At 31.0% G+C, this 23,835-nt stretch overlaps 1 protein-coding gene across 2 annotated transcripts in view; it reads right to left on the bottom strand.

Annotated features, from left to right (window-relative positions):
- Positions 1-23,835, bottom strand: part of LOC134706689 (5-hydroxytryptamine receptor-like) — a 57,723-nt gene that overhangs the window by 3,183 nt on the left and 30,705 nt on the right. Inside the window, exon 2 of one of the 2 annotated variants that reach the window (XM_063565856.1) lies at positions 21,033-21,119. The gene's annotated coding sequence lies outside the window, so the exon portion shown is untranslated. Of the gene's footprint in view, positions 1-10,465; positions 10,659-21,032; positions 21,120-23,835 lie in introns of those variants that run through there. The other variant, XM_063565857.1, reaches the window with a different exon arrangement.

Below are 23,835 nucleotides of genomic sequence, written 5' to 3'. Positions count from 1 at the left end.
TAACAGGCGACCTATGTCCCAAATGTGATTTACTAACAGTTCATATAGAGTTGATACATATATTGTCTTAGTAATAAAGTATTACTAGTACTTGTAGACTAACAAGGCATAATAAACATCTAAACATTTCCATGGATGCAAGGCTAGAATGAAACCGTAAATTTATTATATGCATTTCCTAAGGGGAGAAGGTAGCCTTTAATATTTGTCTTACCTCCATTTAGAACAAATACGTAACATTTCTACTTCCTTGTATTCTGACTAGTCTTTAAATTTGAATAACACTAAATGTTAATTATTCATCTTGAAATATAAAAATTTAGAATATTAAAACTTCAATTAATTTAGGCTAGAAAATTATGGAATATTTATCAAAAAAGTTATATTTAACAGCAGAAAAACTTTGATTTCAAACAAAAAACGAAGTTGTGCTTTAAACAATTATACTTTGAAAAACTATCAATTATAATATAAATTGGTATAGCTGGATAGCATTTTTATTTCATGAATTTCAGTATAATAAAGAAAATGAATTGCATTAAAATAAGTTAGAAAATGCAAACCGCTGGAAAAGTATCAGCCAAAGTTAGTTTACAGTATTGGATATATATAGACTATCAAGGGTGTGAAATTACGATGTTTTGCCTAATTCATACCGATGAATCCATTTGAACGTGACTTTACATACGTCAAACAGAATAAATCTTAACAAATTTTCATTAAAATTGTTTCAGCTATATTAGTTTTTGCATTGAAAACAATTATTCTACAAAATCGTACAATAATGGCCATATCGATGTCTGACTGCTAATCTACGGGGAGTAAGGAATTTTACATTAAATAGATAGGATTAAAAGCAAGTATTCTTTTGGGTATTAATTATTTCCATACTGTTCATGCCAGATAATATGTTTTGATAAAAATAGTAAATAAATATTCGTATGGAATCAATCACAACATGTAAACCAGTTTTGGTTAGTCGTTTGTTAAAAGTCAAGATTTATCTTATTATATCACGATTTTATAAACCTTCATCGGCCACAAAATCAAGAATTTACTCTTTCAAAGTTTATTTATGATATCAACACGTATTGATGCTGTTGTAAATTTACTCTGGAGATTAAGTCTATTTGCCAATTACCGATTGATTTCTGTTATTAAACATTTTGTCATAAGTTGTTTCCCCTTGCCAATTGAGAACTGGTTCTAAAGCAGTCAGATTTTGCTGCTGACCCTGCAAATCATGAAAGTTTAAAGTGCTATGTTGGCGTTTTATAACCAGTTGTCATTGAAAAATACCATAAGGGATTTTAAAATTGTTTACAATAACAATGATGCAGTGATATCATAAGATTTGATAAACACATAGCGAACAGATAAATATAATATTCCTCTATATCTTCATTTGCACTAAAATTTTCTTTAAGAAAGGAGAAAACAATCAAACAAACAAAAAATCCCTTCCCCGCAAACATCTTCGTATTTGCATTAAGGTTTAGAAATATCATCACGACATTCGTTGTTTTAGTAAATATTGAAATGCACAATAATATCAGTCGAAACATAAAAACGTGAAATGCAATCGAGTTGAGATGGTCAATGATATTCTGTTTATCACTATTTTACCTGTGACGTTGTTGTCGATTTCATGTCAATTTCACTAGCAACGCCACGTGCCTCCCAAGTTTCTAGAGATAATTTTCCATCTCAAGCGAGTAGTATGATATAAAAAATTATCCCAAAAAAATTCAAAGGAAAAATGCACAAAACAGCGATATTAAAAATATTTCATAGTTCCAAAACAAAAAGAAAAAAACCCCAATTAAAACTGCATATGCAAAGTATGTTAAGTTTCATATATCTTAATTATAAAAGAAAACTTACTTTTCTGAATTTTTGAGAGAAAAAAAACATTATGCATAATATTGGTAAAGCTCTTTTGTTTCATCTCAAAATTACTATATATCCATAACGAAATCCGATTTGTTCTATGCAAACAAAGTATATTACAAGATCTTGTACATATTTGATTTTAATCCTAACTTGAAGTAGCAATTAACAACACTTAACGTCGTCTGAGATCAGAGACGCCTTATATGGCAGTTTCCGTCAATGTCTCACGAAAGTTAGCTTGACTGTCGGCTTCCAAAAATATTTATTTATTGATTCATTATAAAAGTGGTAGTATTCATTGAATATAGTTTTTTAGAGGTGTGTAAAACATATAACGGTATTTTTATTATAACAAAGAGTAGGAGTATTAATAAAACAATATCTGTAAGAAATTCTGTCAAAAGTCTTACTTATATCAATAAATGCTATTTTTGATCAGAAAAATGGTCGCTCACGTTGAAATGAAAAAATATATATGATATAAAACGATTGCATCGGATCATATACGTGTGGCACGTGCTAACATGCATGTTGTACCGTGTTTTAGCACTATCAAGGCGTTGATTGTATTTCAAAACGACAACAAACATATACTTGGGAATGGACAACGTTTGACCTTAGAGTATATTACACCATTGAAACGTTATGTATATACAAGTATATAACTTTTAATGAAATTCCTATTGATTTGAAATTAAAGATATGAACGTTTTCCGATTTTATTTGCTTTCAGCAATAGTTCAGAGACCAAAAAAAAGATAACTTACAGACTTATTTTTTCGAATTTCAGTTAAAGTTCAAAGTTGTTTGCAAAATTTGATCAAAATCAATGACAGCCCTTTTTGTAGCATAACCTTAGTATTTGTAGAAAATGTCTTATTTCTTGTATAATCTTTGATTTTAATGACTTTAGCAAGAATTATACATTGTATGTATACATGTTAATTTGTGATCTTTGATATTTGGTTTCATACTGCAAGCAAGCAAACAGAATGATCGCTTGCAAATTAATGTAATATTCGTCGAATCCTCGCCTTTTTATTTCTATTCTGCGGAACAAAGAGTCATCCATATATAGACCGTACATTTTTGCATCATACAATGATACATAATTTACATCTGCAATTATAAATCTACTAAATTAAACAGGAGCAAAACATCAATGTTTTTAAAGTTCTAAAATTTAGAACACAACTCAAAATCATAATACTTCGCGATATATCTTAAACGAACACTTTTTTTTTTTATTATTATTTTTAAAATCAACAAAGAGAAATCCTTTAACTTCATTTTTGTCTAAATATAAGGACAAAAGAGACATCTATCCGTCAAAGACCAATGGAAAAATAAAGGACTTAATAAATTTGATGTCACCGTTAGTCCTACCAAATTGACCAAACTAATTTAGTGGTCCATAAAAAACGTCATATTAACCAAAATGTGAAATTATTCAAAAGAGAAAAACAAAAGCGATTTAGTAAGAACCAAAGTTGAGCGCTCATTTAAAGGGGGGACACAATGAACGATGATTGATGAGCGTATACGTACTATGAATGTACTATGTACGATAAATGTAATGTGAATGAGCGAAACACGGACGTAGAACGGACGATAAATGATGAGTGCGCCAAAAAGTAGACAGTTTGGATTTTAGAAGATACGTACGTCCTTGACTTAACGTTAACGATGAATTTGACCTTGAAATTGTATTGCGAATTGATTTTAAATCAGAGCTACACATTTACTGGTCATATCGATAAACCTTAGTCTTACTCCGCATGATGTAAACAAAGATACTGTCAAACATTTGCTACTTACACGTGAAAAAGGGAGAAGTAGGAGGTTTCATTGTCATGTTTTTTTCCTAATAAGAAAATTTGACATAGGAAGATGTGGTATGAGTGCCAATGATACAACTCTCCATCAATGTCACAATTTATAAAAGTAAACCATTATAGGTCAAGATACTTCAACACGGAGCCTAGGCTAACACCAAACAGCAAGCTATGAAGGGCCTAAAAAATTACTAGTGTAAAAACCATTCAAACGGGAAAACCAACGTTCTTATCAATATAAAAAACGAGAAACACTTATGAACCATATAAACAGACGACAACCACTGAACATCAGATTCATAACTTAAGGGAATAAGCTTACTTAACCCTTATATTCGAAATAATTTACTCTATATACCATCATACCAATTTATTGTTATAAATCTTTCCGATAGTTTGCCATTGATGAATTTTACTGAAATAATTAATTTATTAACACCATAAAATTCATATAACCCAGGTCATCGATTAAGGAACGTGTGAATATTTTGTTGTTATCTAACTTTATATCAACCGTACTTACACCTATAATATGTACTATTCCCGGAATGATTATTAATAATATTAATTAAATTCACTTTCCATTACGGATATATTAGACCTTATCAAGCAATTCCTGTACGATCCATGGAAGCCCCTAGGAATATGTATCATCACAGAGATTAGCCATGATATCTCGTACGTGGAGACTTTGCCTTACATTTGAATCATATGGAACGGGTGGTAATTTCAATTTACTGAAAATAACACATTGACTTACTAGAACAATGCACATCAGACATACAACTCGGCAATTATTGACGTTTCCAAGTACCGTTTATCCAAGTGTTGATACAGTAAGCCACATACCCTACTGGTTCATGATTGGAAATGCCAAGTTCTCTGTGCAAATGTAGGGTGACAATAGTCGTTACAAATCGGCAAATCGGAAAATTCAACACAGAACGCTATCTAGGCATTTTTTCGGTCATTCATTAGTACATGTGCAATAAAACACATGCATGAAGCAGTCGTTATATGTTCACTTTGTAACACATTTACTGGTTCATTGTTAATTTGCTTAACGTCCAGTGGCAAATGTTTCATTCATGTTCAGTACGAGAGCTGGTCGGAAGAAGACATACGTGACCATATTTCTATTCCACAGCACCCCTCCCTCGAAGAGAAAACAATTGAAAGAGCGTACAAAGGTATGAAATATTTACACCCAAACAATAAAAAAGACAGATCATACCAAAGTGACAATCAAAAATCAAAAGTCGAAGAAAAACAGACATTAGTATAATGATAAAATGACTTGCACGAGATCAACGCAAACCCATGGGATGATCTAAGGTGTTCCAGAATAGTAATTTACTCCTGTGCATCTAGTGGCACCCGTCAAATTGTTCATTACAGGTTAAAATTCGGGGATGAAAAGGTCTCAATCGTTGTAGCCCTATGTTTGGTAAACAAACGTAGGGCTACAACGATTGAGGCATCCCATGGTCGTCTTTCACTCAGATATTACTTCAAGGTCAATTAATCATATTTGACGTTCATATATATAACATTCGAAGAGATGACTTTACTATTAAAAATCACTACCGCTGGTGTTATATCTTATTGGTAAGGAAGTTACCAAATAGTTCTTCTTCTGGTATTTACAATTTCTTGTTAACAATGTATGCATAATTTTTGTATCATCCGTGTTAAACTGGTGATTTAACCTTGCTTTTTGTCTATAATTTATCAACAAATTCATTTACTGCATAGGATTGCTTTTCACGAATAATCTTCGTTCTTTTGAACGTGAAAGATAATACCATATCATTAGCTTATTTTTGTTATAATTAACCGTATTATTGCCTTTTTACTATGCTGCTTTCGTTAAACAGTTAATTAAATCATTCAGATGTTCTCTGATAAACCTCTTATTGATGTTCATTTATCACTTAGCTATTTTATCGTTATTAACTTTTTAGCCAGAATGAATTGTTAGCGCGTTTGTTTTTTGTCATCCATTTGAAAGTTTTTATCAAATTTATTTTAGTGAAACTTTGAAAAAGCATTTTCTCTTTACAACCTCATGCTATAAAAATATCAACATGCGTAATTAAGAGTTTGGTGTAATCTGTATTTAATTTATGATATATTACCTAGAAAAGTGAATTTATTTTTTTGTTGAAAAATAGCAAAATAACATATTTAATCGGAGTTTATCAGTGTCAACTAAGATATAAAAAAAAATATACATAAGAAATACGATAACATAATGCCTCTCAAAGAATTATTTACATCAAGTAGGAAGGAACGGGTGTCTAAGAACAATTTGGAAAAAGATAATATTCAAAAGATGATATTCTTAGTAAAACATATATATATATATATTTCCGGCTTTTGATCCTACGTAGATTATACGGCAAAAACATAATGCATTACTAGCATACATTTTGTTACCGTGAATAGCATAATCTTTATGTTATCTCGTTGTACCAAAACTTTGAAGGTTAATTTGAAGTTTTTTATTCATGCATATAGAAAATACTAATCTCGTTGCAATTACCATTAAAATTAGATATTAAATAGTTTTAACATTTATGCTGTAATATATGTTTCCTTAATTTTCTGCAACTATTCCGTTCTTTTGAATATTTTTGAAATTTCAGATCTAATCATAAGATACTTTAAAACTATATCAACTGAAAAAACATTGATAGTAGAATTTGATTCGGTTGCTGGTTACTTTATGTCCAGTGGCAATAATTACATACATGTTTAGGACGAGTGAGTGTAGGAAAAATTTGTAAAGAAATGAGAGCAATACAAAAAAAAAACCCAATTTTATCTCAAACTTGGAAACACTTGCCAATGATTAAAAAATTAAAATATAAAAAAAAAATACTGCGTCCATCCTCACCTGATTAATCAATAAAACCATCACACCTTACAGGACAAAACATGTGCAATTGTTGTTACAATAATAGGGAATAACGTCGTCACAAAAATTATGTAACAAAAACCTGACCAATATCACACTGGGGTCAGTCCATGTTTTGTAATCAATTTCTCATCTCGTAAATTAATTTCATTCAGAGGTTAAGGTTGCAAGGGTACATTTTGTAGTGTAGTGGTGTTAAAAATTTGTCTTGTTTTCGAAGAATTAAACTAATATCAATGTGAACATTTGTAAATAACGGTCGCTGTTATATTATGTTTAAATGATTTCAAGTATTTCATGGTCTTTAGAATTAGTGTCAGTAGCGTGTCATGTTTAAATTAAAATCACAAAAATTATGTAGCCCTTTTCACCAAAAAACGTAAGTGTTAAATTAATCTTACGATAAAAATATTTAGTTGAACTGTAAAGGAATATTTTAGACTTTTTACACTTAAGATTTTTTGTGAAAAAGGCTGTCAAATTCCAAGGAGAATTTGAAATGGAAGGTCCCTAATCTTATGGCATAATCGACAGCCCAAACACATCAAACTAATGGATGATAACTGTCATATTCTTGGCTTGGTACACATATTTTCTTATGTGGAACCTGATTTTCTAGCAAGCAAAACCCCTCACTTGTATGACAGAAGCACCAAACTCCATTATATTGACAATGATGTGAGAACTGTAAAAATGTCAAAGATAGGGGAACAACAGTCAACATTGTGTTATAACATCAATCACTTTAAAACACACAAACATTTAACAAAGAAAAACAAAAAGGCATATAGACAAAGCACAAATACATTCCTTTTATTCTGGTTTTGATAGTCAAAACCATGAAATTGTATAAACACCCGTTGTAAATATATTTATTAAGCATTTGAATTTATCCTTTAACAGAATCAGTCCAAGGTAACAGAGTACAATAAAACAACGAACAAAGTATTCAATTTGTGTTAATTAGACATTATAGTTCGACCAAAAAAATCGACACCCTCCCCCTTAAGGGTAGATTAACACTAAAAACAACAAGTAAACAATTCATATCGAAGTTCGATGCGAAATTATAAAACAAAAACAACAAGTACAAAAATATATATTACTCCACAGGTCAACGCAGATTTTTACTCTCCATATATAACTAATTATAACTTCCTGGGATAATAAATAGTATTAGCCTGGTATTTGTATGAGTTATTGATCAGCATTGGTACAGTTTATAGCTTGTTTTTCATTATACAGTGAATAATTAGTATAATTACTTTGCTTGAGTAATTAGTGTTCTGCCTGGTTTTAAGTGCAGGAAAGAAATGTTTCTGTTGAAAGCTCGTTTAAACGTTTGAGTATTTTATAATCTTGATTAAATCTCAAAATGACAGAATTTCAAGATTAAGAAGAACATATGCCCTAAAAATGTCATCGAAAAACAGTGATAGAGCTTTTTGTACTTTAACATATACAAACATTTAAGTGACACCTCATTTAATTGGATGTAAGACCGCTTGAATTCAATCCACTTTATTCTTTATTGGTTCAAATTTCAAACTATAAACGCTGAACCACGAACCACTATCTGTGTAGTTGATTTCCCTTGAGAGAAACTGTATCCATTGCAATTCAAACTTCAATACAGAAATTTCCTAATGACATAATATTGCTTCTGAATATTGAGCCAAAGATAATAGTATCTGGTTTCCTGCTGGGGACAAACAACAATCAATCTGTTCTGAACAAGAACTTTTATTTTTTAAAGTAATAATAACTCTTTAAATGCTTCATCATAATGGGTGAAATGTAATATGCACGGTAAAAAGCTGATCACATAATGTCATGTTTAACAACAACCATGAAATATCAATGAATAACATAAACTTCAAGTTTTGTAAAGAACCCACCAGTGAGTAATCGGAACAATACAGCGATTGTTATTTTAAGACAAATAAGCTATTGGATCACGCAGCTCTAAATGTTATTACAAATTTTGTGCTTTGATGATTTGGTGTTTATCAAAGATTATCAAAAGCAAATACTACTTCTAAAAACATTCAGATAATTTCAATACTTCAGGTCATATTTTGTTGTATTGATATAAACACAATTACAAATATTTAGTAACTAAAATAACATAAACTCTTAGCATAAAGGTTCTTCAACTTCGTACTTGATTTGGCCTTTTACTGTTTTATTTGAGCGTCACTTGTGAGTTTTTGAAGACAACATGCGCGTCTAATGTACAGAATTATAAGCCTGATATTTTTTTCATTTAGTAGAATATTCATAAGGATATACTGTTATACCTTACTTTTATGAACTTGCATATAAGTGATTAATACAATATGGTCAATAGATAAGTCGGTCATAATCTAATGCCTTTTATAATGTAAACTAAATTAACCAAATAAAACTTTAATTGGTCATAGCAACATGTCGATTTAAGAAAAAGTCAAGTATACATCAATTATAAGATTTGAATTGACATGTGAAAAAATATGTTTTGGACATCGTTATTTTCTGATCTGGTGAAAACGGGTACCACATACAGTTAAATATTGTAGACATTGTAATTTACAGTATGCGTTTATAAGCGCAATTATGAGTAAAAGTCCTCCTATTTGATTGCAGTCTAGTTGGCATATAAACTGAACCTCTTTAAATTTAAATTAAGGTAATGTGCTTCCTAACTTAGAAACAGGTAAGTATGTTCTAACTTTGGGACCTGTAATTATGTTCTAACTTTGAGACCGGTAATTATATCATAACTTGAATACCAGTAATTATGAATATGAAATTTGGATAACTTGTGATATTTGTAATTTAAAAATAATTTTCTTGTTTCCGAGACAAAATATAATACAATAGTTATCAAAGGTACCAGTATTATAATCTAGTACGCCAGACGCGCGTTTCTTCTACAAAAGACTCATCAGTGACGCTCATATCAAAATATTTATAAAGCCAAATAAGTACAAAGTTGAAAAGCATTGAGGATCCAAAATTCCAAAGAGTTGTGCAAAATACGGCTAAGGTAATCTATGCTTGGGATAAGAACATTCTTATTTTTTCGACAAATTCAAAGTTTGGTAAACAGAATATTTATAAAAATAACCACAAGATAGCATGTTTTTTTTATATTTTCATGGTCCTTCTTTTGAAATTTTTTAGAAAAATAACTATTTTGTTTTGTGATGCGATACAAAAAAGGGTACAGCAAAATCCCCGTTCAGCATAATACGACCACAGTGTGATGAAAAGGAATTCAAGCAAATTAAAAAAAAAACAGCGTGAAAACAGTATGCCTGAGCCTTGAGTTTGTAACAGATTGCTATAAAAGACCCTTTAGAATGAAAACCTACTAAAAGGAGTCATTTACTGTTGATGAGACGTTTAATAAAAAAAAGTTGAAGAAAACCCACTCGTTTGAACGTCTGTTTCATTTGAGCAACCGATTTCTGTTTTTTTATTTCCGACACAGGAAAATATTTATGTAATGTAAGTATGAAAGAAAATCTAACTGAAAATAAAAAGCCATGAAAATCAGAAATAATATGTAAAAAACAATTATATTTAACAACAAAATTGGAAAGAGTCGTAGCACATACCATTTTAAACTGCTGAGGAAATAGAATACAAATTTTTTTTTCATCAAAGTCAGCTCACTTATTTGTTTGAATGGCCCCATTTTATGTAGAAATCAAAAGAAAAAAAATGATATTGACAACTTTATGCTGAATAAAATATTAAGTATCGCAATGTTTATAATATAAACATTGATTTCAAAAATTTAAAAAAAAATCAAATAAAATCGTAAACTTACCGTCCTTAAGTTTAATCCAAATAAAAATGTGAAGACGTATTGCAAAATATATTTGATGTCAAAAATAAGTTGTCACATATTCACTAACAAGGAGTAAAATCCATATGTTGCTTAAGTTTTCCGGTGTTGAACTACTGATATAATCAGAATATAATGACCCAGTAAAATCATCGATCTCAACTACAATCGATTTATTGTTCAATAAAGCAGTTTTTTTTTTATCTACACATGTAATTTACAATTAAGTTTATAATACGATTGATACTTTCATCAGTTATATAACCAGATTTTATTTAATCGAACCACATTATTCATGAATTACGTGCATCATCATGTTGACTCTATGCATCATTAGTATAACAGAATGGAAATCAGTGTTCTTTCCTTAAATACTCCAAACTAACTGATATTAGCTGTGCATTAGCCTCTAAGTCTATTTCGTAATATATTATACGGAGTTCTGGATATTATTGGATAATTTTCATGATTTACAAGACTTTTGATTGCTATATTAAAACAACGTAATTTCCATGTTTTTCCATAAATAAACAACAACGTGAGTGATGTTTAAGATTGGTCTTATAGTCAGTCATTTGTGTGCATAGAATTTGCAGATACATAAATATATACATCTATTTGCTTAAATAAAATGCACTTTGAATTAAATTTCTTTGGTGAATTATATATTGTTTTTTTTTATTATTTGCAAAGTAAAATCAAACATATTTAATCTAGATGTAATAATATAATGCATGTTGTATTCGTCTGAACATAACGAGATTATATAAAAACTAATACAAGACGACGAAATGTGCAAATAGGAAGATTAACTCATTATTCCTATATTCTAAAACCGAACGAAGCGCAATTTGTAACTATTTCAACCAAAAAACGTTACGCGTGAATAGTTTCACGTCATTTTACAGTCGGTCAACAGTATTCAAGAGTTGTCAATTGTTATCGTACCGCGAGTAAAGTATGAGGTTTTGATTAGTTAAACGCCATCACGTAGTGATCCCCTGTGATTCGTGATGTCACTTTTATTATTAATGATGACGTTTTCTATTTGTGTTGTGTTTCATGGTCTTTTTTTCTACAAGTCTCGTGCGGAAAATTGGTTATTATCGGCCTCACCTCACCCCCTATGGATTTCACTTGTCCCCTATGGATCTGTATAGGATCTGTGGTGAACCTTATAACTTATAGTATACCATATCGACTACAAAACACAATGTGAATAATGCTTTTTTGTTTAAATGCATTAAAATTTTCTTGTATTTTTATCTTCATCCAAAGTGACGTGAATTTTCTCTAACACAATGTGTTTACTCTTTTTAAGAAAAATTCCCACTGTAGCTTTTTTCTGCTACTACAACAAATAATTCAAACATGTTCATTTCTTGGACACTTTTACCTATCTGCAAGCAACAGCTTACATATATATTTATAAGTAACGGTTTCGTTAACAATTTTAGAAAAAAAAACCTTTGTAATGAAAACTAGGGTAATTAATCATCAAGTATCAGCTAGTGCAGACAAATATTTTTATCAACACTATGTGTATAATTAAAGAGAATGAAAATTAATTTGTAAAAAAAAGTTATGAGTCGGTGTAGTGTAAGAACTGGTTTTTTTTATACAAGACAAACACAGAGACCATTTAAACAATTATAGTCAGTCATACATGATAAGATACGAATAGAAAACAATTAATTTTACATGACCTTGGTGTAATTATTTAATTATGAAAAGATACGATTGATTAAAAGCCCTTAGAAACAGGTAATCTTTGTGCCAGGAAGTAACGTCTTAATACATCTGACTTTAATGAGGCGGAAATCAGGTAAATTTTACATAAACTAGGTCAAGTTGGGACTTTGGCAAGTTAAGCAACTAGACGTTCAAATAACCATGATATATAGATATAACTAAACTGTACACTAGTTTATGATTGATATTCCTAACAGAGCGTTTTGATCTTAGTAATATTTGACAAGTCTAAACATAAAAACGCCAAATAGTACTATTTAGACATTTAGATTGCAGTAATTAAGATTATAACACAAAGTGGACTGCTGTAGCCATATTTTTGCAAAGTTTAAACTTTACCTTTTATGTCACTTTGGGTTTCACATCGTTGTCAATATACTGAAATGAAATTTGATGCGACAGTTGTCTGGCGTACTAAATTATAATCCTGGTACCTTTGATAACTATTGTTACTCATTCGTTTGATGCTTTTGAACTTTTGATTTTGCCATTTGATAAGGAATTTTCCTCGGAGTTCAGTATTGTTGTTATTTTATTTTCAATTAAGTATACTTAGTGTTTCAGACAATTTGCTAGATTGTTGTGTGGTTAATGCAATTAACGACTCCTGAACAATCTTAACAAAGTCTGAAACGATCTTTACTGACTGGAAGCAAGTTGTATGAACGGTTATGAATTAACTGCAATGCATAAGTCTGAAAAACAACTGAAAATCTAAACATGATTTAATGTTCTATTGATCAGTCTCTTAAATGCTCTTCTGATAAGAATGGATTATTCAGTTCAAAATTTGTTTGCATGGGCTCCAATTTGAAATGACGTCATAGACTTGACAAAGTACGAAATTCATTGTTTGATATAAGGAAAAACAATTTGGCATAGCAAAAGATCACCAAAGTACCCAATAAATAGTGGAGTGGCAATTTTGTTTATCGAACATAGAACACTACAAAGTACCGTTACATGCAAATACGTGTAAACTTTAATGTGTAGATAGTTTTACTATATATGTGTATATAGTTATCAAAGGTAGCAGGATTATAATTTAGTACGCCAGACGCGCGTTTCGTCTCCATAAGACTCATCAGTGACGCTCATATCAAAATATTTAAAAAGCCAAACAAGTAAGTTGAAGAGCATTGAGGATCCAAAATTCCAAAAAGTTGTGCCAAATACAGCTAAGGTAATCGGTAAGAAAATCCTTTAAATTTGTATGAACGTTCATTAGTAAGAAACATAACTTAAACTTTAAATCAACACAGAAACTGTCTAATAACATGTGTATCCTAGCTATCCTTTATTTATGATTGAAATATTAGTAGATATGCTCATGTAACAAAGTACGAGAGGAGGTTGAAAGTTAAAAACTCATCAATGCAAACAAAACTTAAGATAAACGAATCGACTGCCACATTCCTGAATTGGTACAATGTAAATGAACATTTCATAGACAAGTGGTGGGATGAATTCGGAATTGACACACCTTATTGGGATGGTTTACAATCTTTTCGATTTTCATAAAGTTTTGTTGCAAATACACAAAACCTTATATATACTGACTTTGTTTACAATATATGTTACTGCTGAGCCCGTAAATGCAGGTGCCCTCAATGTAAACGTATTGAGCTTTTGAGTAAATATCAACATCACACCTTAGTGATCATGGGATCATTGAATATTGTTTTCTTCTGTACTATCATTGGTTTTTAATAAATTAAAATATTATGAAATATGAGTAGCTATACATCAATATATCTTATTAGCACTGTTGGTTCTACATAATTCCAACACTTATATTTTGGCTGTGCACAAGGTAATGTTTTCGAAACTTTTTTAAAACTCTTATTACATTGGATGTGTACTGAAAAGTCTCGAAAACATGGTATATGTATTAGCTGAAATACACTTTGAACTACCTGTCAGTAACTGCATTTTATCTTATATAGGAACCTAGTGATCATCATTAGTGCCAATCTGTTACGCTTCATGCAGCTGATATTTATAGTTTGTTTTGCATTTTGTGCTATAACACCACTGCCCAAGGTTAGCAGTAGGGTTCAGAACTCAAAACCATGTTTTGTTCCGTCATAACTTTATCTGTCTATCCACATATATAGCCTGTTATTCGGTGATTGACGCTTGTTGCTGACTGTGCTATTTGATTTTCCTTTTGCTGGTTAAGCATAAATCTGAATTGATTGTTTAAGATAAACATAAATCAGGACGTTTGGTATCTCTTTTGAATTGTTTCACATTTTGTCATTGATGGTCTTTAATAACCTACTACGCTGTATCGGTTTCGCTCAATAATAAAGGCCGTACATTACTCGGCATTTATGTACACACTTGTTGTTCTTTTAACTCTGATAGTAAATTGTTTCATTGACATTTATCACACATCTTATTATATTTATAAATGCGCCTGGAGCGCGTTTCTTCTATACAAGACTTGAACCATAACTGCGAGAGTACCATCTAGGTCAAACATTTGAATTGCATTAAGGAAGATTTGTGTCTAATTTAGTTAAAAAAAATTATAACGAACGATTCAAACGTTAAATTGATAGGAACTAACCACGTAAGTCATATTTTATGTCAACACTACTGAGCTTGTAAATACCATAAATATAAAACATTAAACTACAATTGTATTGACCCACAGGTTGTACAAATCATTAAACAGGCGATATATATTTTTAAAAAAATCAATTCCTTCCGCCACCACATTCAAAACAATAGCACACACCCTGGTAAACAAAGATTAAAGACAAATATATAATTTGAAATCGTATAACAAGGTTATTATACTGTTAATGAATGTATTTGTACTTTTTGGTTTCTATTATTTTCAGCAGTGGTTGTAATAACGTGACAGATGTTATAGAATTCATTAAATTTCCTCCTTGCTGTTCAACCATCAAAGTAATAAGTTTTCTTAATTCTTTCACAAAAGAGGGCGTCGAAAGAAAAAAAGAAAACTATTGGCTGTATTCAATAACACATCTTTGAGAAGGTACAATGCTTACAATCTGAAGGATAACCCAAAGCATACATGAGAATTTCATAAGAAAAAAAACGTATGGATAAACTCATCATAGATACAAGGATAAGCATGTTGCGTACAAATGACTCTCATCCGAGACCCTTGAATAAAAAAAAACGACGAAAGAGCATGGAGGACCCATTATTCTGTAAGGCGTTTTCAAACACAGCTACTTAAACTTGTTCATTGGGTAGAAAACTTTACTATGCGCAACACCATCTGTCATTATAGCCAAACAACAATAATAATAGGGACGATATTTACAAATATAATAAGATGCCTACTATTTGTGAACTTTTTTCTTGTCGGAAAGCTTATTTCAGATGCCAATAAAACTTTGTTAATGAGTGGACTGGTCTTTCGCATGGAATGGCGAATACATACAAAAGATTTTCTAAAATTTCAAGGTACATGAGCAACAGTTAACTTCCTCTTATTAATAAAAAAATAATAATAATAATAAAACGTCATTTAAAGTGGCTTACATTTTTACACATGAAATGTTAACTTTTATAGTAACGTTAAAATAATATTTTTGATGTTCTTATTGGAAATATCAGTATCAAATCTCAATTTATTTCACATCGGTAAACGAACTGGAGGACATTCTAAGAATTTCACCCAAGCAGGTGTTACCTAATTATTTCAAAGTGATGGTCTTCCCACCTATGGCCACTATTAAGAATACAATTCATATCTTTGGCGCTAAAATGTGATGTTTCATTTACATTTACAGAATTTAGCGATATGGTTATTCCTATGACAGCACTACAAAAGGATTTATTATTGTATTAGATTGAGAGTTGTCTACAATTATCGATACCCATACATACTGAACACGTCTTACCATTTTTTCTTGAAATGTCTTGTACCAAGTCAGGAAAATTGCAGTTGTTATCCTACAGTTCGTTTCTGTGTGTGTCGTTTGGTTTTTTGTTGCACTTCATTGTTTTTGTTATTTCGTAGTGTCCCTCTTATGTTTCCTGTGTTTCCCCGAGTTTTAGTTTTAAACCCGGTTTTTTTTCTCCCAATCGATTTATGACTATCGAACAGCGGTATAATACTGTTGCCTTTAATTACCGCCCAGTTTTTGTTAAAAGAAATGTATTTTTGTCACATTTAATGTTATTTGCAATTTCTACATACAAATTATGTTTAATTAAGTTGAACAAATTGAACAATTCACTCATTCGCAATGACCACAATGGATTGACTTAGGTATAGAAATATGGTGACTAATTATTTCTTCTATTCAATTTGCTCTGTTACTTTGTCCAACCAGAATTGGAAGTTTTATTTAAAACATCGTGTTGGAGATAGTCAAAAACTATGAATCTTTAAGAATCTATGCAAAAACTTTTACATGAGTCCGATGGTGACTTGTTGATTTTGTAAAATGTCATTTTCAAATTACCCCGTAATACAGTGCCTGTTTTTCAACCCAGTCGACCAACTTTCAAGCCTCATGTACTTGTTTTATCACCTGCTAATTTGTTCTTGTCCTGAATATTTAAGAAATATTTGTCACAAGTCTTTTATTTAATAACATAATATTTATTCAACCATAAAAATCATACGTAAGCGTTACCCTTCAGGAGAATAATTTGCATTTTTTTTTATCAATCAGGACACATTTCAAAGATAATAATGTTTAAGTGGTACATGACAAATAAGGTCGCCAAAGGTCATCACTGATTGAGGGATTTGAAACTATGGTTTCTTGGTAAAATCCTGTCAGTACTAAGCGTTAACTACTGAGCTAATAATACCCTCGGTGACTAGCAGTCAATCAGCATAGGTATCGTAGGAATGACCAAAAGAGTATCTTGTTATTAAAAAGATTCTTTTTTCAAACTTAAAATTTATCAGTTCCGTAAATTTATTTAACCGTTCCCACTTGAAGTTGGCATTTCTCATTTCAAACTTGAAATTCAAACATTTAAATTGTCTTTTCTCCTTTTCAACTTGAAGTTTCCCACTTTATCCCACAGACATGTTTAACCACCGACACATTTTGCATTTGCCTGTTGCAAATCAGAAGCAAGTAATTTTGTCAATTGGTCTTTGGTTGATGCTAATGGCAATTTATACCACATTTGTTTTATGTTATAAGGTACGTCCGTCAGTATGCGAACACTAAACCCGTTCGGTGTCGTAACGTAAATATACAATTATCGTCCTTTACTTTTATGTCCGTGTGGATGTGTTATTTTTAATTATCTTTCCTGTGGTATTACGCACGTTAATGAAAATGTCAAAGTATGGTGTGTTCACATTGCACAAAATAAACGCTGTGATATTGACTTAATGAGAAGACTTGTTTTACTCGGTGTTAATTTTTTAGAATATTTGTGTAAGGTTTTTTTAAGACAAATATGCATAATTGTTACGAGATGCTTTTACAGCTTAAAGAAACCAAATTGCACAATATGTTTTGCTTTTAATGCTTTTCTGGGGCATCCACACGAATAAAAATAGTTTTCCGGGTTATAATTTAACATTTCCTTGACCTTTTAATTGATATTAAACAATTACAAAACATGCAGGACAATCTCAATTATAACTAATATGCATGCTATCTTAAAGTTAATTACCATTTCATCCCTGTGGTATAATCTTAAAACACACAGTTCATTGGACGTTAAACTAGCAACAAGCAATCAATATCACCTACGATTTAATTCCTATGGTTCAATAAGCTCCGAATTTAGAAAATGAAAAAAAAATCCGTTTAACTACTGACACAACTAGTCATAATCATTTATATTATATATATATATATACGCCTGTACCAGAGGGAAAATGAAAATTGCCTTTTCACGTGTTTCCTTCTTTTTTTTGCCAATGTTATTTTTATTATCGTCTTGTCATGCATCTTGACACTACTGTTATCACATGCTATTTATAGTGAATCCTTCAAATAATATCGGTAAGCCATACTTGTAGCGTGATATGATGCTACTATATGCTATCATGTTGACACCTACCGAGTGAACCAATTTCAAATACGACAGTACTTTAAATAATAGTACTACAAGTTAATATGCAAAGTATATCATACCATATAAAATGTGCACATGCTATTAACAAGAAAAGTATCTAAATTTAACAAATCTCAATCTTATTTATTCCAAAACCCCTAATGAAATAAGAGTTATTTCAGAACAGTTTTGCTATGTACTGTAGACAGCACTGATTGACTGCGTTATAAGTAAGAAATAATGATCCCTGATTATAAGTTACCTAGAAGTATCAGAATAAAAATGTTCACCATTAGTGTATCTGGTCGAAACGGCATTGTAACATAGAACTAATTAAAGTTATCAGATGTCTTCAACTTTTCTTAATTATACATGTGATTTATTTTGGGAACTTTTGACATTTAATTTCTTATACATTAGAATGTAATTTGAAACTCGACTCCAATTGCCTTGTCAAGACTTGAAGACATTACATTGTAATGAAGCCGTCATATTAAACAGTAATCGAACTGGCATTACAATGGTCGTTATTACTTTTATCAGATTCAGTCAACGCATTTACAATACTATTTTTGTTATTTCAAATTTAAAACAACAACTTGAAATATAGAATTAAAATATCGAGAAATACTCACGATGAATAGAAGAGGCGTTTAGAACTGGTTTGATTATTGGATTCAGAATAAAAAATAATGAAGAAACTGTCTTCTATTGCCATAATGGCTTTCTGTTTTCTACTATAGTTTTCAGATGTATGACTTTTTAGAGCATTGATATTTTAGGTGGTTTAACTTTGATATAAATATTTAAACCTGAGGTACGACAAACCTTCAAAAATAAACTAGTGTCTACTAGCGTTAATTTATCCATATAAATCACCCTTGCTCCTTTGACATCGTTGCAATACTACCTGCGCTTAGTTCAGTTCAATTGTGAATGCAGTGTTGCCACGATATCATAGAAGAAGAGGTTAAAATAATCTCATAATAACGCATTCAAAGTGGGTCGGCTTGGAGTTGGAACTGCTTTTGGAAAATAATGTTATGTTGGAATAAAATGTAGGCATGCCAACTAAAGACTCACTAAAATATTTATTGTACTAAGGTACAAAGATCAGGGCACTCTCAATGCATGGGCTTCTACGGCTTCATTCTGACCGTACTTGAATGCAAACACAGCCTTAAGTATTTTTCATTTATATCTTAGTTACCCAAAAACCTGAGAGCACCACTGTAAACTGTGATAAACAACCTTTGAAATCTATTGTATATTCAAACCATTCTTCATAAAGAATCGCGAACAGGTATATAAATAACTTTCACAGATTTTGATTAAAATATAATTTCGTCATATAAAGTTACATGAAATGGAGATAATGTTCAGATAAACTACTCAAAGATTGTAACGTGGAAGATAAAACACAATTTGCCTAAAAACAATGCCCAAGTTAGAGTAAACACCAATGGTATCAGGATTGCAGTAATGAGTGTGGTGCAGGAACATTGGTACCGTTAATGTTATTTTGCACGTTCTACCTTTGTCAAACTGTTGGGGTGTGTATATATTCTGTAAATAGTTATCAAATGTACCATGATTATTATTTAATACGGCAGACGCGAGTGTCGTAAGACTCATCAGTGACGCTCAGATTACACTACTTATAAAGTCAAACAAATACAAAGTTAAAGAGCATAGAAGACCCGAAATTCCACAATATGGTGCCTAATATATGTAAGGTAATCTATCCAAGGGATAAGAAAATCGATAGTTTTTCGAAAAAAATCAAGTTTTGTAACAGGAAAGGAGTAGGTCCGGTAAGGGTCGGGTTTGGCCTCCAATTTCAAGTTTATTTGACGAATGATTTTGGACACTTTTTAAATACTTAAATGTCTATTTTAATTGATTCAATTATTTTTTGTGAAAGATTTTAACTGATTCACTCATTAAAAAAGGCTGTGATTCTACCTTAAATATGAGAAATCTGTCAAATATGCCAAAAACGGTCACTTTTCAGATGGTTTTTGTAAACAATGAAAGTGGCCGCATCCGTTTTCATCCTCGACCTTTATATATGTCATGTATTATCATTAAACACAGCTTACATTTCAATATCAAGAATGAACACGAATGCGGCCACTTCCGTTTAAGACGGAAACCGTCTACCAAAAAGAACCTACTCCATATGATTGATATTCATGTCAACATCGAAGTGCTGACTACTGGGTTGGTGATACCCTAGGAGACGAATTGTCCACCAGCAGTGGCATCGACCCAGTGGTGTAAATAGCTATCAAAGGTTCCAGGATTATAATTCAATACGCTAGACGCGCGTTTCGTCTACACAAAACTCATCAGTGACGCTCAGATAAAAAAAAAGTTAAAAAGCCAAACAAGTACAATGTTGAAGAGCATTGAGGACTCAAAATTCCAAACAGTTGTGCAAAATACGGCTAAGCAATGGCCTGAATGTTCGCCTAGATCTTTATTGTTATAACAAATAATACATCAGTGTTTGTAAAATAAATATTGCAGATCTCTTAAGGATATTATACATAAACGACAAGAGAAAACAACATTCGATAATTTAAATTCAAAATTACTCGAGACAACAGAGGTTGTATATTAAAACATTCATCATTCACGATGCAAAAATAAAAGATCAGTCAAAGATGTTACTATAAGAGCATAGGAAAGAATCGGTAAATTTACTTATTAGACGACTATTACGGAGTAGATCTCAAATTAAGCAAGAAACATAATAATAAATACTTACCATTCATAGAATATAGTTTGATCCTCTTTTTCTGTTAATACTATTCCAAAATTCCGGCGATCAATATTTTCTGCTTTAGATTTATTCCTATAAAATATAAAAAAAAAATAAGGAAAATTAACATTATACAGTTCAAATACTTTAACGATCAACCTTTAATTTCTGATAGGATTTTTCATTGATTCATACAGTAGTTGACGTCAATATCAAAACTTAAGACTGCAGAATCAGAGCTACACTGCAGGTTCTGCAGATGTTTGTCAGCTGATAACCGCTAGTTCACTGACCCGTTATGTCAAGAACATTAAGTTTAAAAGACTGATATGGAAGGGGTCAAAATGACTGACGTTTTTGGTTTACTGTTTTTCGAGAAACTCAGACAAAAGTAAATGATGCTTTAAATCTACTCTCATTGTCCTTAAAAACTGGTGAAATTTGAAGCAGAAGCTGTAACCAACAACCGGTATCTGTAAATAAAAAAAAATCCCGAAATTCTGTAAAATTAAACAAATAGTAATAATTGTAAAACAAAAAGTGTTGCTTCTTCTGAAAATTTTAAAAATAAGCTGATGTTTTATGAGATTTATAATGTAAGTTCACAATGTCAGCATTTGTTCAGTATACGTATTATAACTTAAAGCCTTTTTTTGTTATTCAAATATGCACAGTTTTTATCTTGATAATGTAAATTAAATGTAATGCATCATAGGTGTACACACACATATGGCAAAAGAAAATGTTCATATTTGAGTAAGAGACACTAAAATATGGGCAGTGCAAATGTTGGACAGTAAGTTTCTATATACCATGTTGACGCACAGTGTCATTTTGAAATTCATGCGATTCCCAATGTTTTTTATGTTTATTGCTTTAATTATGTCGTCCTTGTGAGAATAGAACAATAATTAACTACGGTTGCTTAAAGACATCCCCCCCCAGGGGTTAGATCACCGAAAAACCACCCATCGATGGGTATAATTAATATATTTGTTATGCTATGTCTTAGGCAAAATTATGTAAACAAACTCACAATTATAATTTTCGTCATCACAGTGTGCAGATATGACATCAGTATGATATCATTACTGACGCAGTAAGTCAAATTCAGCATAGGTTTAATTGAAATTTATTACCGGATATTACTAATGGTCAATACATAGATATTACAGGCAAGTTAGTTTATGCTTACTGTCTAAATCAAGTAAGTTAAAGTTAGTTGTTAGTGTTGTTTTTTCATCGGTTTTTATTTTTCTAATTTTTTTAGCTTGTTTCGTCTAGATACATATATGCTGTTTGTCGTTGCTTTTTTATTGAGTTAAAATATATGAACAACTGTACAAGTAGTTAGCCGGTTTTCGATTTTAACGATGAGTCTTATTTTTACGAAACTTATGGCGTATTAAATTATTATCCTGGTACCTTTGATAACTATTTACAACAATCGGTCGATGCAACTGCTAGTGGACGTTTCGTCCTCAAAAGTAATACAAGCCCAGTAGTCAGCACTTCTGTGTTGACATGAATATCAATTATATGATAATTTTTATAAATTTCCTGTTATAAAGCTTTGAATTCTTCGAAAAACTAATGATTTTCCTATCCCAGACATAGATTACCTTTGGCACAACTTTTTGAAACTTTATGTCCTCGACGTTCTTCAACTTTGTACTTGTTTGGCTCTAAAACTTTACTAATTTGAGCGTCACTTATCGTCACTGAGCGTTACTGGTACATTTGCTAACTTTGAACAACAGTCACAGATCTTATAATGCCAGATGTAAAATGTGTTGATACATAAGCCATTTTATACCTTTACACTAGCGAATTCCAAAAAACAAATTGATCACTTGTTCTTTTAAAGCTATCTCTATACAATCTACCTAAAACTCTAACCTGATCAGTTCGACTTACTCGGTTAAATAGAAACTTTGTATTTTTCTCCGTAAATCGGTATAAACTTGTTGCTCTCATTATGATAGTATTTTGGACGAATATTTTTAATTCAAATTTCTAAACCATGAGATACTATATCCTGCAATCAGCAACTTCGCTATAGAATTGAATATGCGAGACTTGTATTGTATATAAATGATTTCACTGATTACGTATAGAAGTTCATTTTTTTTCTTTGTGTCCAAGTTATGTCGGTTCTATTGAAATGCACGATTAAAAAAAATAACCTTATATTGCAGTAAAATGTAACCTAGTTTAGCAAATAGATTAATTAATGCATGATTAAAATGATAAACTAACACTGTTATTAAATACAGACTTTTTTCAAGAAGGTCACAGAGGGAATATTAAAAATGCTACAAAGATACAAATGATAGAAACGTCTAAGTAGAACTCTGAAAGCTGTTCAGAAACATGAATTATGATGACATATGTTGCAAAATTTATTTGTAATTATTTCATTATTTCTTGTCAATTTTCGATGAAACATTAAACTGCAAAGCTTTAATAAATAGTCAGATGAATAAATCAGCAACTTTCGTCAGAAAATCTAATAAATCAGAGTTTCAAATGAAGTAAAGTATTGTTTTGTCGAGATTTTACGGGAACTTTCACGTGTCCTTCTGGTATTATCCTTGGAAGCTTGCAATTGAATATGTCTAATGAGTTAGTAAAACACTTTGATGATTTATTTTTATCGGAATTTTTCGTGTTATTATTTGGCGCTAAATCAATCACTAAGACTGAAATGTCAATTCTATGTTGTAAGGAAACGCTCAAACTGGAAGTAAAGAACTGATAAATGCATTTCTTTTGAAAACAGTTTTCCAATAGCTTTTGACAAATGCTT

Source organism: Mytilus trossulus, chromosome 2 (assembly GCF_036588685.1).
Source record: "Mytilus trossulus isolate FHL-02 chromosome 2, PNRI_Mtr1.1.1.hap1, whole genome shotgun sequence".
Classification (NCBI taxonomy): Eukaryota; Metazoa; Mollusca; class Bivalvia; order Mytilida; family Mytilidae; genus Mytilus; species Mytilus trossulus.
The sequence above is the reverse complement of the archived record's forward strand: the minus strand, read 5'-3'. Positions and strand labels throughout refer to the sequence as shown.